This window comes from Pinus tabuliformis, chromosome 3_1 (assembly GCF_031772625.1).
Source record: "Pinus tabuliformis cultivar Carrire ecotype Pingquan chromosome 3_1, CPIR1, whole genome shotgun sequence".
Classification (NCBI taxonomy): domain Eukaryota; kingdom Viridiplantae; phylum Streptophyta; class Pinopsida; order Pinales; family Pinaceae; genus Pinus; species Pinus tabuliformis.
In genome coordinates this window covers 831736909-831751017 of record NC_142301.1, presented here as the reverse complement: position 1 = coordinate 831751017, position 14109 = coordinate 831736909, and the positions used below count along the sequence as shown (strand labels likewise).

At 39.4% G+C, this 14109-nt stretch overlaps 1 pseudogene; it reads left to right on the top strand.

Annotated features, from left to right (window-relative positions):
* Nucleotides 1-1937: 1937 nt before the first annotated feature.
* On the top strand, nucleotides 1938-4131 carry LOC149190071 (cullin-1 pseudogene; annotated as a pseudogene).
* Nucleotides 4132-14109: the final 9978 nt, after the last annotated feature.

The following is a 14109-nucleotide window of genomic DNA, read 5'->3' as shown; positions in this document are numbered from 1 at the left end:
AAACTCAATATGGATGGTTGGCTAGATAGTTAGGAAGTTGGGGATCTAGGGAAGGGTCCCTCATTTGTTGAGGACGTGGGAGTGGTCTTCTCATGAGGTTATGCGACAGCTTGGAATGTTGTTCAATAATTGACTTCGGGAATTCTAGAGAGGAACTTGGGAATATAGTTTGCTGATTACACCTTTACAAGGGTTGTGAGACAACTTGATGGAGTTCGCTCTGTACGATTACGGAGATGTTTAAAGAAAGCTAATGACCCCATCACAAGACAAGTAAGAATTATATTTTCCAAGTTATATATATATATATATCCCAAAAAAAAATTCCAAATTCACAATTATAATGCATTAGATTATAATTATTCTAATCACATTGAATTCTACTAGCGGAACTTTATGATGAAAGTGTGGCAGTCAAGTTTGAATCGAGGGCAGGTTGCAGAACTCGAATCCACAAGGAATAGCCAACCACATGCGTCTAGAGGAAGGGAGATTGTCCCGCAGCATAAAGAATTATGTGTAGGTGATGGCAGTGGAATAAATTTTTTAACCATTTCAACAATTATAGTCGCTATGCAATTTACATTTGGGCTGACAAGTTTTGGCACCAATAATCGTGTGGATTTTCTTGCCATAACAATGCACATGTCCCACTTAGCAGACGTTGTCCTATGCATCATTTTTTTTCTTTCTAAATATCAGTTTCTTTTCCATTTTTGTGACAAGCTGCAAGATTGGAGTTGTAGGGTGCCATGATGATTATGTTTTCTCTTTTGTGCTCACCATTTTGTTTTCATTGACCTTCGCAATGATGGGTGGCATCCATTATCCAGTAGAGTCCAAAATGTATCATGGCATGTCTTTAAACCATGGCATATTTTATTTTGTACTAATATTCTGTAATAGATGTACAACACTGAATTCAAATAATGAGAAGGGTCACACCTATAAGGATTGCATTGCTTCTCAAATTCTCAAGAGATGTCCTTTATGGCATTGAAATTTTTTCCACTAGGTTTAATGGCTTGAATGTTGACTAAAAGAAAAAGTGCCGAAAAATTTGTCTGAAAACATTATTTTTACTGAAAAACAAGTGCAACCATCAACCATAAGTATTTGAAAAAATAGTTTAAATAAAAAATAAAAAAATTATGAATATGCAAATTTTGCAACCAAAGGTATGCTTCCTAACATCGACTATGCTACAATCTTCACATATAATCCCATATTCTCATAGATTCAATTATGAAACCCCACTCACAATGGTCATTAATAATATTTTGCATGGCCTATCTTCATCTGCATTCAAAGAATATGATAATGTGTAGTGTAAATGTGTGACAAAGGCGAAGAATGCATCCACTGGCAATTGACATAATCTATGAAGGAGAGTCCCACAAATTTAGGAGTTAACATATAACTTTTCATGGATTAAAATATAACATTGTTAGTCTTTTAGCTTAATTTTCTGCGCCTCATTAGAAATTGGTGGTGTGTACGGTAGTTTGAGATGGAAGTTTATATGGTTCATAATTTATTTATTTCACGAATTGTCGGCCCCGAAATTTGGGTGTCCCATCTGGAGTGGCGATCTCCGTATAAATATGGAGTGGAGATGGAAGTTTATATGGTTCATAATTTATTTATTTCACGAATTGTCGGCCCAGAAATTTGGGTGTCCCATATGGAGGGTGTCCCATATGGAGTGGCGATCTCCGTATAAATATATCAAAATGGTTCTTCTCTTCTTCCTCACCATGTGACACAATTTCTTTTGTTTTATGGGAAGCGACCAACACAAATAGGCGCAGTCGACACAATCCGGTTACATTACCTGTCATTCTGTGCGTTCGGCAAGACTTCTCTGTAACGTTGGCAGACGTCGCTTGACAGAAGGTGACGGCTAAGAAAGGCGGGCAGTTACCACTTGGAAAAAGATGATGATGTCAACAGATACAGGTATTATAGAATTCAATGAAGGATGGGATATTATTCAGAATGGCATCCTAAAGTTGATAAATGTTCTCAAAACAGATTTAAAAGGCGATTTCCCTGTAACGGAGTACATTAACATTTATACAACTGTGTACAAAATGTGCACCCAAAGGCGTCCTTATGTGTATTCACAACAACTCTATGACAAGTACAAGATTTCATTGGAAGAATACGTTGCTGTCACAGTATTGCCAGCTTTAGGGGAAGTGCATGATCAGTTCCTGTTGAAAGAAGTTGAGAAATGTTGGGGAAATTATCACAAGGTGCTGGTTAGACTCATCTCAAATATGTTCATTTATTTGGATCTTTACTTCGTGAGGCAAAACTCCCTGGTTTCGCTAGTAAAAGTTGGAGTGATGTGTTTCCGTGACGTGTGACGTGGTGTATCACGGTATCAAGATTAATGTGAAGAATGTGGTGATTGAGTTGATTAATCGTGAGCGCGAGGGAGAACAAATTGATCGCGCTTTGTTGAGAAACATTGTGAATTTTTTTGTGGAAATGGGAATGGATCGCTTGGATTTGTACCAAAAAGACTTTGAAGCTCCCATGTTGGAAGATACTGGAGCTTACTACTCTAGGAAGGGTTCATTATGGATATTAGAGGAGGATTCGTGTCCTGACTATATGATAAAGGCCGAAGAATGTTTGAGACGTGAGAAAGAAAGAGTTGCTCACTATTTGCATTCCAGCAGCGAGCAGAAGTTATTAGAGAAAGTAGAAAATGAAATCCTCTCCTGCTACTATATTCAACTTTTGGAAAATAAGTATTCGGGGTGTCATGTTTTGCTTACAAACGACAAGAAAGACGATCTTTCGAGAATGTACAGGCTGTTCTGTAGAATACCTCAAAGCTTGGAACCTTTTGCAAGTATTTTTAAACAGCATGTAATCAGCGAAGGAATAAAATTATTTAAATGGGTGGAAGATGTTGTCAAGAATAAGAATAATAATATAGATGACATTCCAGCACATGAGTTTGTGGAGAAGATTATTGAAGTGCATGATAAGTGTAGTGGTTACGTTGTGGAGGCATTTCAAAGAAGCAATATTTTTTATAAAGCCTTGAGGGACGCATTTGAAGTAATATGTCATGTGCAGAGTTTCTGGCTACATTTTGTGACAACGTGCTTAAAAAGAGCGGTTTAAGTGATGATCATATTGAGGGTATTCTTGAAAAGGCGGCGAATCTCCTTCAGTATGTTAGTGATAGAGATTTGTTTGCTGAATTTTACAGGAAAAAACTTGCTTCCAGATTACTACACCATAAAAGCGCAAATGAGAGCCATGAACGAGCCATGTTGTCAAAGATAAAGGATCAATATGGTCTCCAGCTAACGTCAAAGATGCAGGGCATGGTTAATGATTTCACACTGGCAAGGGAGACTCAACCTGACTTCAACACATATCTTCATGATTATTCAAATGTGCATCCTGGAATAGAGTTGACTGTTACAGTATTAAATAATGGGTTCTGGCCAACCTACAAGTTATTCAACCTCAATCCACCAGCGGAAATTCTTAAATGTATTAGGGCGTATGAAGGCTTTTACTCTACAAAATATCAGCATCGTAAACTTACATGGATGTATTGTTTGGGAAATTGTAAACTTATAGGAAACTTTGATACTAAGCCAATAGAAATTGCAGTATCAACCAACCAGGCAGTCATGCTTTTATTGTTCAATGATTTTGAAAGATTGAGCTGTGAAGAAATCAGTTCACAATTAAATTTGCGAGAGGAGGATGTTATTAGACTGCTTCATTCATTTGTATGTGGAAAGTACAAGATTATTTTGAAGGAGCCGGTGACTCAAACAATAACAAAAACTGATAGTTTTGAATTCAATGCTAGCTTCACCTGCAAATCTGCGAGGATTAAGATTTCACTTCCACAAATGGATGAGAAGAAGAGAGTCAGCGAGGTTGTAGATGGCGATAGATGCCATGCCATCGACGATGAAGGCTAGAAAAGTCTTGAGCAGTCAGGAATTATTCGTTGAATGCGTTGAGCAACTGCAAGCCACGTTCAAACCAAAAGTTAAATTAATGCAGAAGCAGATTGAAGATCTGATTTCAAGGGAGTTCATAGCACGGGACAAAGAAAATTCTAATATCATTCGATATATAGCATAAAAGAAATTGCTCAATATACATGGTATCATTTTCGGGTATTGTTTTAACCCTACATTTTCAGTCATTCATTTGCAGGATACGAAACTTTTCAAATGACTTTGAACATAATGTTTTGTAGAATTTGATTTTATCTAAATTATTATTCCTGCCGTTGTAGAATTAGATTTTATGTAGCCTTGATATAACGAGTTTGGTATCTGCATTGACTATTATTTTCTAGATTATTTTATATCTTATTTCTTATGGTGTTATTGGTTGCCTAGGCTCTCATCTTCTTGAGTCATCATTATAAGCTTATATTTGGCTGGAAACAGAATAAACAGAAGTTAAACCATGGATTGTCCCGTCTCTTTTGTCAAAAATTGAACCAATTTTATTCCAAACAAATCGTTTTACTTTACCTTGATATGTGGAATTGGTTGAAAGGCCATAGTTTTTAATTATTTGCTGCTAGATATGTCTCTTGTGCCAAAATTTGAACCAATTTTATCTGAAACAAACGGTTTTACTTTACCTCGATATGTGGACTTGATTGAAAAGTTATGGTTTTTAATTATTTACTGCAGGACATATAGAATTAGATTTTATGTAAATTAGATTGTTTTGTAGAATTAGATTTTATGTAAATTATTATTCATGCACTTGCACAAGCCACATGACCTTGCTTGCTATATTTTCAGTACTCCTTTTTATCTGTTTTTGTAGTTGCTCCCTATGAATTAGAATACTTCTTGGTTTCTTACTGTGGAATCTGATTTGAAGACTTTTCCTTCCAACTATGTTCTTATGATCGGAATTTATCATCTTAGTCATAACTGTCATGTACCTCGTGTATCTTTGTGGCTTCTTACTTTGGCTAAATGTGGTATTGGGAGGTCCAACTCTTTCCTAATCATCCTTAAACAATTTGTCTACTCACTTGGCTCGAACTCTCCCTATATTGGGAGTCTCTCATTGAGTGGCTGCCTCCACTTACCTTAGTCTCTTCTCCTCATCATCCTACTTATTGACCCACTTGCGAACTAATCAAGACTCAAACTATGATATTGGCTGAGGGTCCTTCTTGGAACATATTGTTTTGTAGAATTTGATTTTATGTAGCGGTAATATAAAGAGTTTGGGTTATGCATTGACTATTATTTTCTAGATTATTCTATATCTAATTTTTTATGGTGTTATTGGCTGCCTAGGCTCTCATCTTCTTGAGTCATCATTATAAGCTTATATTTGGCTGGAAACAGAAGTTAAATAATGGATTCTCCCGTCTCTTTTGCCAAAAATTGAACCAATTTTATTTGAAACAAATCGATTTACTTTACCTTGATATGTGGAAGTGGTTGAAAGGCCATAGTTTTTAATTATTTACTGCTAGACATGTCTCTTGTGCCAAAATTTGAACCAATTTTATTTTATTTGAACAAATCGATTTTACTTTACCTCGATATGTGGACTTGGTTGAAAAGCTATTGTTTTTAATTAATTATATAGAATTAGATTTTATGTAAATTAGATTGTTTTGTAGATTCAGATTTTATGTAATTTATTATTCATGCAGTTGCACAAGCCACATGACGACCTTGCTTGCTAGCTACATTTTCAGCTCTCCCTTTTATCTGTTTTTGTAGTTGCTCCTTATGAATTAGAATGCTTCTTGGCTTCTTACTGCGGATGAAGACTTTTTTCTTCCAACCATGTTCTTATGATTTGAATTTATCACCTCACTCATAAGTGTCATGTACCTTGTGTATCTGTGGCTTCTTACTTTGGCTAAACAGGTATTGGGAAGTCCAACTCTCTCCTGATCATCCTTAAACAATTTGTCTACTGACCTGGCTCTAACTCTCCCTATATTGGGTGTCTCTGATTGAGTGGCTGCCTCCACTTACCCTAGTCTCTTCTCCTCATCATCCTACTTATTGACCCAGTTGCGAACTAACCAAGACTCAAACTATGATATTGGCATAGGGTGCTTCTTGGAAGCTCTAACATGTTCTTCTTCTAAGAACTCCCTCATAGCCCTGCTTTCCTCAACCCTATGGTCTTTACTCTTTGCACTTCCTTTCTTGATGCTCAAGGCTATAATTTATCTTTCCTCCACAACAAGGAAAATACACTCTAGTGAGGGTTTTGAGGAATCCCATATGAAAATAGCCCAAAAATATATTTATAGCGGAGGTCACTAGTGGAGTTGGGGGGTGGATGTTTTTAATGGTGTGTCTATAATACACTAATGCATCGATGGGTTACTATAACTAGATGCACCGGTGCTTAATAACATATGGTGCATCATGGAAAAGTTATTTTATATATATAACTGTGTGTTAAGTATATAAGGCGCCCCGATACATATACTAATCGAGAACATTAGAAAATGGTGCACCATTACATGGTTGTTTTTTATACAGATAAAAACAACAGTCCAATGCATATATAAGGTGCACATGTGCATATACTATTCAATAGCACCAAACAAAGGTTAAATTAAAAAAAGATGTTAGTTGTAAAATTCATTTTCACCATTTTGGTGTTATACTCTCACGAAGCACCGGTCCAATAATTGTTTACGAAAGCCCCAGTGTGTAAAAAAACACCGTGGTAGGGTTTTTAATTTTAAAAATGTCGGTGCACTTCTCAGATAATATGCATTGGTGTTGTTAATAGAATTGTACAACCTAGTGCTTAATATGCAATTGTGCACCATGGAAGGGTTAATTTTTGTAAAAATAAAAACCGATGGTGCTCTGAATAGAATATTTGCATTGTTGGCACACTACTCAATAGCAATAGAAAAGGGTTAAATTTAAAAAAATATTAGTCGTAAAATTAATTTTGATCATATTGATGCTATATTGTAATGAAGCATCGATGTTATCCCTATTTATGATAGCCTTGGTGCATAAACAACATGGTGCACATGGAATAGTTTTTAATTTACAAAGGGCAGTATACTTTGTATAAAATAAGCACCAGTTCAGTTAATAGAATTGTATGCCCGATGCTTAACAAACAATAGTGCACTGTGGGAGGGTTATTTTTTATAAAAATAAAAACAACGATGCATTGAGTAAGTAGTGAGATCCAGTGCATATATTAATTGATAGCACCAAACAAGGGCTAAATAAAAAAATATGTTGGTCGTAAAATTCATTTTTACCATTTTGGTGTTATAGTCACATAAAACACCAGCGTTCCCTTTTTACGAAAGCCCCGATTTGTAAAAAATAGGGTGTACTGTGGAAAGGTTTTTAATTTAAAAAACATTGGTGTGTTACTCATATAATAAGCATCGGTGCCATTAATATAATAGTACATCTCGGTGCTTAACAATGCTGCATTGTTCGAGGGTTATTTTTTTAAATAAAAAGTAACTCTGGAGCACTAGTGCATATACTACTCAATAACACCACAATAGTGTTAAATTTAAAAAAATGTGAGTCGTAAGATTTATTTTCACCATTTTGGTGCTATACTCCCATGAAGCCCCAAAGTCAATACCCCCTTTTGTCCCCCTTTATGGTAACGAGAAAAAAAGAGAGAGAGAGAGAAAAGAGATACCCCCCACCCCTTGAAGAGGGAGAAGGGACCTGTGCATCTCCCGAGAGCGAGTTTAATTTTTCTAGTTTGATTTATTTATGGAGTCTCAGATGAGGTCGGGACCGCCAGTGGCTGGGTTGATGAGCTTTCCCATAGTGGCCCACCTAAAAAGTGGATCCATCCTTAGCTAGGCAAGTCAGCTTCCATCTTCCCTAACCGCCCATCTTAAATTTAAGATCGATAGTCCACTTTGTAGATTGGGATCCATGTGATGGCCCCTCTGACCCACTGGCCTCTAGTATGGGCTGGTGGTAATCGTGGACGGAGGCAAGCCAGTTCTGGGTCCCTAACATCTTAGTCAGAACGAGCGGGTCAGATTTTAGGTTGGAACCACTCATACTATAGGCATTGAGCTGGGTAGATGAGCAGGCCCCTTGGATCCACGATCATGTGGTTATCTCAAAGTCGAGAGAAAGTTCACTTCCATTAGCCCTAACCTTCTTGAAATGGGCTTTAGAGACATTCTAGAGCCTCTTAATTAGGTCAGTCGTTAGATTTCTCATCTGGCCTCTCGATTGACGACGAGTCAGTAGTCATTTTTGGTTGGAGACACCCCATTCGTGGGCTGGGTTCCAGTCCTTTCCCCAGACGACCACTTCATAGCTTGGGACCTAACACTACCTGGCAAGACAGACGCTGGAGTCCCTAATCCCTCCAGCCACTACCACTACCGCAGCCAGAAATCCACCAACCTTACCTACCACCTGCTAGCCTTATCTGGTGATCCAATGCACAGGCAGGATCCATAGATGTACACCCATCAGAATCAGATTGACCAGCAAAGGCAGAGTCATATGTAGAGACTAAAGTGGTGGAGGGAACATAAATACCAACAACAGAAGCTACGACAGCTACAGTAACAAGTTAAGCATCACCAGCAAAGATAGATGTTGTAGATCCGGTTACGGGTGTAGATTTAGCAATTTTTTTCTGATCAAGAAGCAAAGGCATGGATTCCAGTGCCAAGTGTAGATTCAGTTGCAGGGCTCAGGCTCAATGAACCATATGAAATAAGTCACGGGCAACCACTGGCATCAACCAATGAAACAAAAGCAGATCCATACCTAGTTAACTCAGTTGACCCCATGCCTGTTTTTTATTAATCCATTAGAGAGTCAAGTCAAACAGTAGCCCCATCACTAGAGGAATAAGTAAGGACAACAGTAGTAGGAACCATGATGTGTGAACCAGAACCCCCAAGCAATCGAATGAAGCAAGTTGTGTGAACCATGAAATGGTCTAACCCACCCTCAATAGCTCTGGAATGAATGAATCAATAACTAGGACTGCTTCTATCATCTCGTACCATCGATCAATAGTGTCCAATCAATAGGGTCTAACCCAATCTATGGCACACGAACAAGCAGAGAAAGATCAAGGTGTAGCTATCTCAAGGAAAAGACATAGATCAAGGTGAAAGGCTTTTACCCACATCCATAGAATAAGAACTTCCAGGTGATATCCCTTCCAGGAATAAGAATAATAAATTCCTTCAAGGTGATATCCTCCCCCTCTCAATGAATAAGAACTGAAAGGTCAATAAGATATAGATATCCATTGAAATGATTAACCGTGCCAAGCATGAAATACATAAAAGTAATAGAAATATATCTTCCATCGCTCACCACCTCACCCCAACGGAATGCGTTGCGTTTGGATGGAGCTAAAAGTCACATGTCTGATTGATACTTTGACTGCTCTATGGATTGTTTGGAACATATGATATTCGAGAGAACTCTTGAATTTTCGAAGAACGAGTTATAAAAAAATAAAATAAAAAGAGTTTATAGGTTTGATCATCTGGGATCAGATCAATCTCGATCGATCCAAAATACTAATATGCCTGGTCTAGTCCAATACTCCCATCCATCGAACTCGATAAGGGCATGAGATTGATATGATCTGAAAGACTTTTCAAGGCCAAGTCATAGGGACAAACTATGAGGGGATATATATAAGTAGTATCATTTAGTGGAATCTATAGGGCTATACGGGCTCGAACCGTAGACCTTCTTAGTAGAACAGATCAAAGTTCTTATTATCAAAATAATTTGAACTGTTCCAAGAACCCAACATGCATTTTCTCGCATTGGGTTATTTCATTAACTGATGGAAAGATCGGTTAGTCTGCCATTCCCCTCTTTCCTGTAAGATACTAATATGGCTCTTTGTGCTCCAAATTTTTACCCTTTGGAAGCAACCCCAAAGTTATTCAAAAGGTTACTTTGACGTAGGTCCGCCTTGATCGGGCATAGATTGACTCAAATAGAGTCTCTTCTATCGCTCCAAAAGTAAAATATGACACTTCATACACCTAAAAGTTCATAGAGTGAAAAGAATCTATTTTGAGGTCCCTGTATTATACTCATTACGCCTGGCATTGAACGAAGCTGGGATTGACCATATCAATTAGATCCATAATTCGAATCAAAGGGAACATCACAGTCCAACCAAGTCTTTCTCCGGTTTCCAAATCACCATGTCCTCGCGCTTACCACGTGATTTAGACACCTCATGACTAAGCTGCATTTCGTCATCGCGCAAACACCTTCATACTTCCAAGCTATACCACGAAAGGAATTGAACCTTAGAAATTTCACCACGTAACAGCGCCCCTAAGGGGGAGACAACCTAGACTGACAAAGGAAATACCTAGTAGGGCTGCTTACCGGGCTATTTTTTGTTTCTGGGTGATCCTCTCATCTCTTGGAAGAGAAAGAAGAACTCTCAAAGATCTTAGAGGAGAACTTGTTCTAGTGAAAGAATGAAGCTTGGAATGAATGAATTTCCAAAAAGAATTAAATTCAGACAATATGACAGAGCAAGATCTCGCTACTTTTTCATGTGTCTTGCCAAGCGGCTTCATTCGGGATCCTCCAGTCAGGGGGAAAGTAGTGTCTACTAGCATAGGAAGTCACTATCCAACCTTTGGTTTGGTTTCAGCGCACTTAGTTGTCCCGTAAGAAGCTGCTGCTTGGCTAACCTGCTTGCTGCTACAACGCTCAGTATCAGTCATGTATCCCACGTGGGCTCAGAGTTCACCTTCCTTTTGAGGAGATTTGACAAACCTCTTTTGGGGGGTTGATCTGTGACCTATCCTTTGAACTAGAAGATGAAAGGAATGAAGTGGAACTATTGGTGAGCGCAATGCCTACTGAGAACCAGCCATTCCTACTCCACTTACAAAGTTTTCCTCGCTCCACGAGACCCCATAGGCTCTTATATTCTACTCTATGCTTAGTTAGCTCTGTTACACAGTAATTTGTCACTGCCTTCCTGTCAGTCACCCTGCTCTGCCAAGAATTCACAAACACTAAGTTCCTGCTTTCTGAACTGGCCCAAAAACCCATTTTTCTAAAGTTTTGTCCATCAGCGCGTCTGTTCCTAAAATATCCGCGATGACTGGCGCCCTGTAGTGTATTCCGTGCGCTGCCAGCGCGGAAGGACATCACTTTTCCGCGCTGGTCGACAGCGCGCCTTTCCCGTGTACTTCCGCGCTGACATGACTGTCCCAGTTATTGAGACGCGGCGACAGCGCGACAGTTGCTTAATAATCCGCGCTGATCCAGTTTGGGCGAATTTGTTCAAACAGCCAGCCTTCCAGATAACTCCAGGCTTGGTTGTTAGCTTTGTGAATGTCGACTCCTTTCTATGGCATGTCTGTTCGACCCTTTGCAACAACTTCCCTTGAAGATAAGCTCATCCTTCCACCCTTTTAGGAGACTCCTTCTCCTATATAAACTCCCACCATTACCATGAGCAGCTAGTTAGAGATAGCTTGGAATAGCTTGGATTGTACAGAGCTTATAGTGCTCAGATTGCTGTTATTATAGGTTTGATGTGCTAGGTGTGGAAGTGATTGATTGCTTAGGGAAGGTTGTTTTGTGTTGCTTGTGTGTGAGAGAGAGAGTTGTTTGTCTTGGGAGAATCATCCTCAGAGGTGAATGCTTGAGATACATGCTGATTGGCCCCTCCTGAGAAGGTTACCGACGTCAGAACATTTGGTTGTACTCTTCTCTTTTATGATTAATAATAGATGACTGCTATTATTGTTCCATTCTCATTTGTCTATGCAATGGTTAAATGTGAATTACATCTTTTCTGACTGATGTATGGTTGCTTTTACTAGATTTCACGCTTGCGTTTGTTTCCTCTTCGTGTGTGCAGGTATCTATTCGCGGAGATCGCGAAGGATTGTGACCAGCCGAAGCGAAGGAGCGAAGGCAACATCTCTTCGTCAATCGACAGCGCAGGAATCCAAGTAGGTGCTCTTTACCTCTTGTTTAATCGTAATTAGGAACATGCATAGCAGCATTGTGTGATTGTTGCTAGACCCCTGCTGGGCTAGTAGGGATCGCCTCTATCCGTAGAGGGGATTTACCTCTCCAACAAGCTCTATCCTCAGGTGTACTCTTGGAGGTGCTACTGTTTCCTACTACTGCTATGAAAGAAACAAACAAACACAGTGCATGCCCTACCACTGTTACTGCATCAATTTAAGTGCACTACTACTACTGCATTTATATTAGTGCACTACTTTTGTTACTTTTGTGATGCCTACTCCTTAGATGAGGTTAGATTTATCCTTAGGTCTTACTCTTTAGTCAACTCTATATTGTTAAAAAGCGCCCTACTCATTCTATGCATGAGAAAAGCTACTGCTATTATATACTACCTATTGAACTGCATGCACTGCTTTGCCTACTGTGCACTGTGTTACCTCTTGCTTTTGGTTAGCTCTATGTAGCTCTATCTTTGTAGCTCTACTGCCCTATTGAAGTGAGAATAGCTACTGCTACTACCTACAGCTATGCAAGTGAGAAGCCTGCCTCCCCTAGGGGCCCACCTGAACAGTGGAACCTACTTAGCCTAGGCAAGTCAGCTTCCATCTTCCCTAACTGCCCATCTTAAATTTAAGATCGACAATCCACTTTGTGGATTGGGATCCACGTGCTGGCCCCTTTGACCCACTCGCCTCAGGTACTACGGGCTGGTGGAAGTCGTTGAGCGAGGCAAGCCAGTTCCGGGTTCCTAACTTCTTAGTCAGAACGAGATGGTCTGATTTTAGGTTGGGACCACTCATACTGTAGGCATTGAGTTGGGTTGATGAGCAAGCCCCTCTAAGCCACAATCATGTGGTACTGAAAGTAGAGTGCAAGTCAACTTCCATCAGCTCTAACCTTCTTGAAATGGGCTTTAGCAACGTTCCAAAGCCTCTTAATTAGGTCAGTCGATACATTTCTCATTTGGCCTCTCAATCAACGACGCGTCAATAGTCATTTTTGGTTGGAGACACCCCATTCATGGGCTGGGTTCCAGTCCCGTCCTAGAGGCCACCTCATAGCATGGGAGCTTACTATCCCAACCTATCACCCAACTCAATTACAACATCCTACTGGGAAGACCATGGATATATGCTATGGCTGTAGTTGTGTCGACCTACTTTAGGAAGATTGCATTTCGTTTTCAAGGAGGAATCACAATCGTTGACCAACAAACATTTCTCCCCAATAGTTCCCAAGTTATGGGAAGCATTCTGATGATCCATGGAAGCCCCCATTCGCTTCAAAATATCGGAGTAGGCCTACTAAAAGACCCTATATTAATGGGGACTTTTGCCCTCCCGCCACCAACCAATCTGGCGGAAGTGGCAACGATAGGAACCTGCAATATGATATCTTCAATTCAAAAGATCTCAGAAAATGATATTAACATGGATCATCCGCAGGTATTGCCTCCAAGCCCAATAGAAATATTGTAGCAATCAATGTTTTCGGCATGGGAGGCAGGCCCGAATCAACGCTCTTCAAGCGTTTGGATAGATAGGTCTAAGGAATATGGCACCCCTTCAGATCCTTGGTCGCAAGTGCCTTACACCGACGAAGGAATTATTTAGTCAATGATAATTGAAGGGGCACCATGGGAAGATTACCACCATCGTTCCCATCTTCCGGATTGCCAAGAAGATACTCCTGATGACCTTCATCATCCTTCAGTTTTTGATTTCCTATCAAATACTGTAAACACAGTGGATTCCAAGCGAAACTTGTCCAATATTGAAGAGACTATCGCCATAAATATCTTGACCAAAATGGATGTTGTAGAAAATATTTATGTTGGCAAATGTTGTTCTCCTTCAGAACTCGAAATATATAATGCTCTTTTTTTCGAATTCAAAGATATCTTTGCTTGGTCATACGATGAAATGCCAGGCATTGACTAGAGTATAGTTGAACACGAAATCAAGATGTATCCAGAGGTCAAACCGGTACGACAACGACTACGTCAGGTGCACCCCAAGAAAGCCACTGCTATCAAGGCAGAAGTTGAGAAACTTCTCCATGCTAGTTTTATTTACCTAGTTACTCTAACCGATTGGGTATC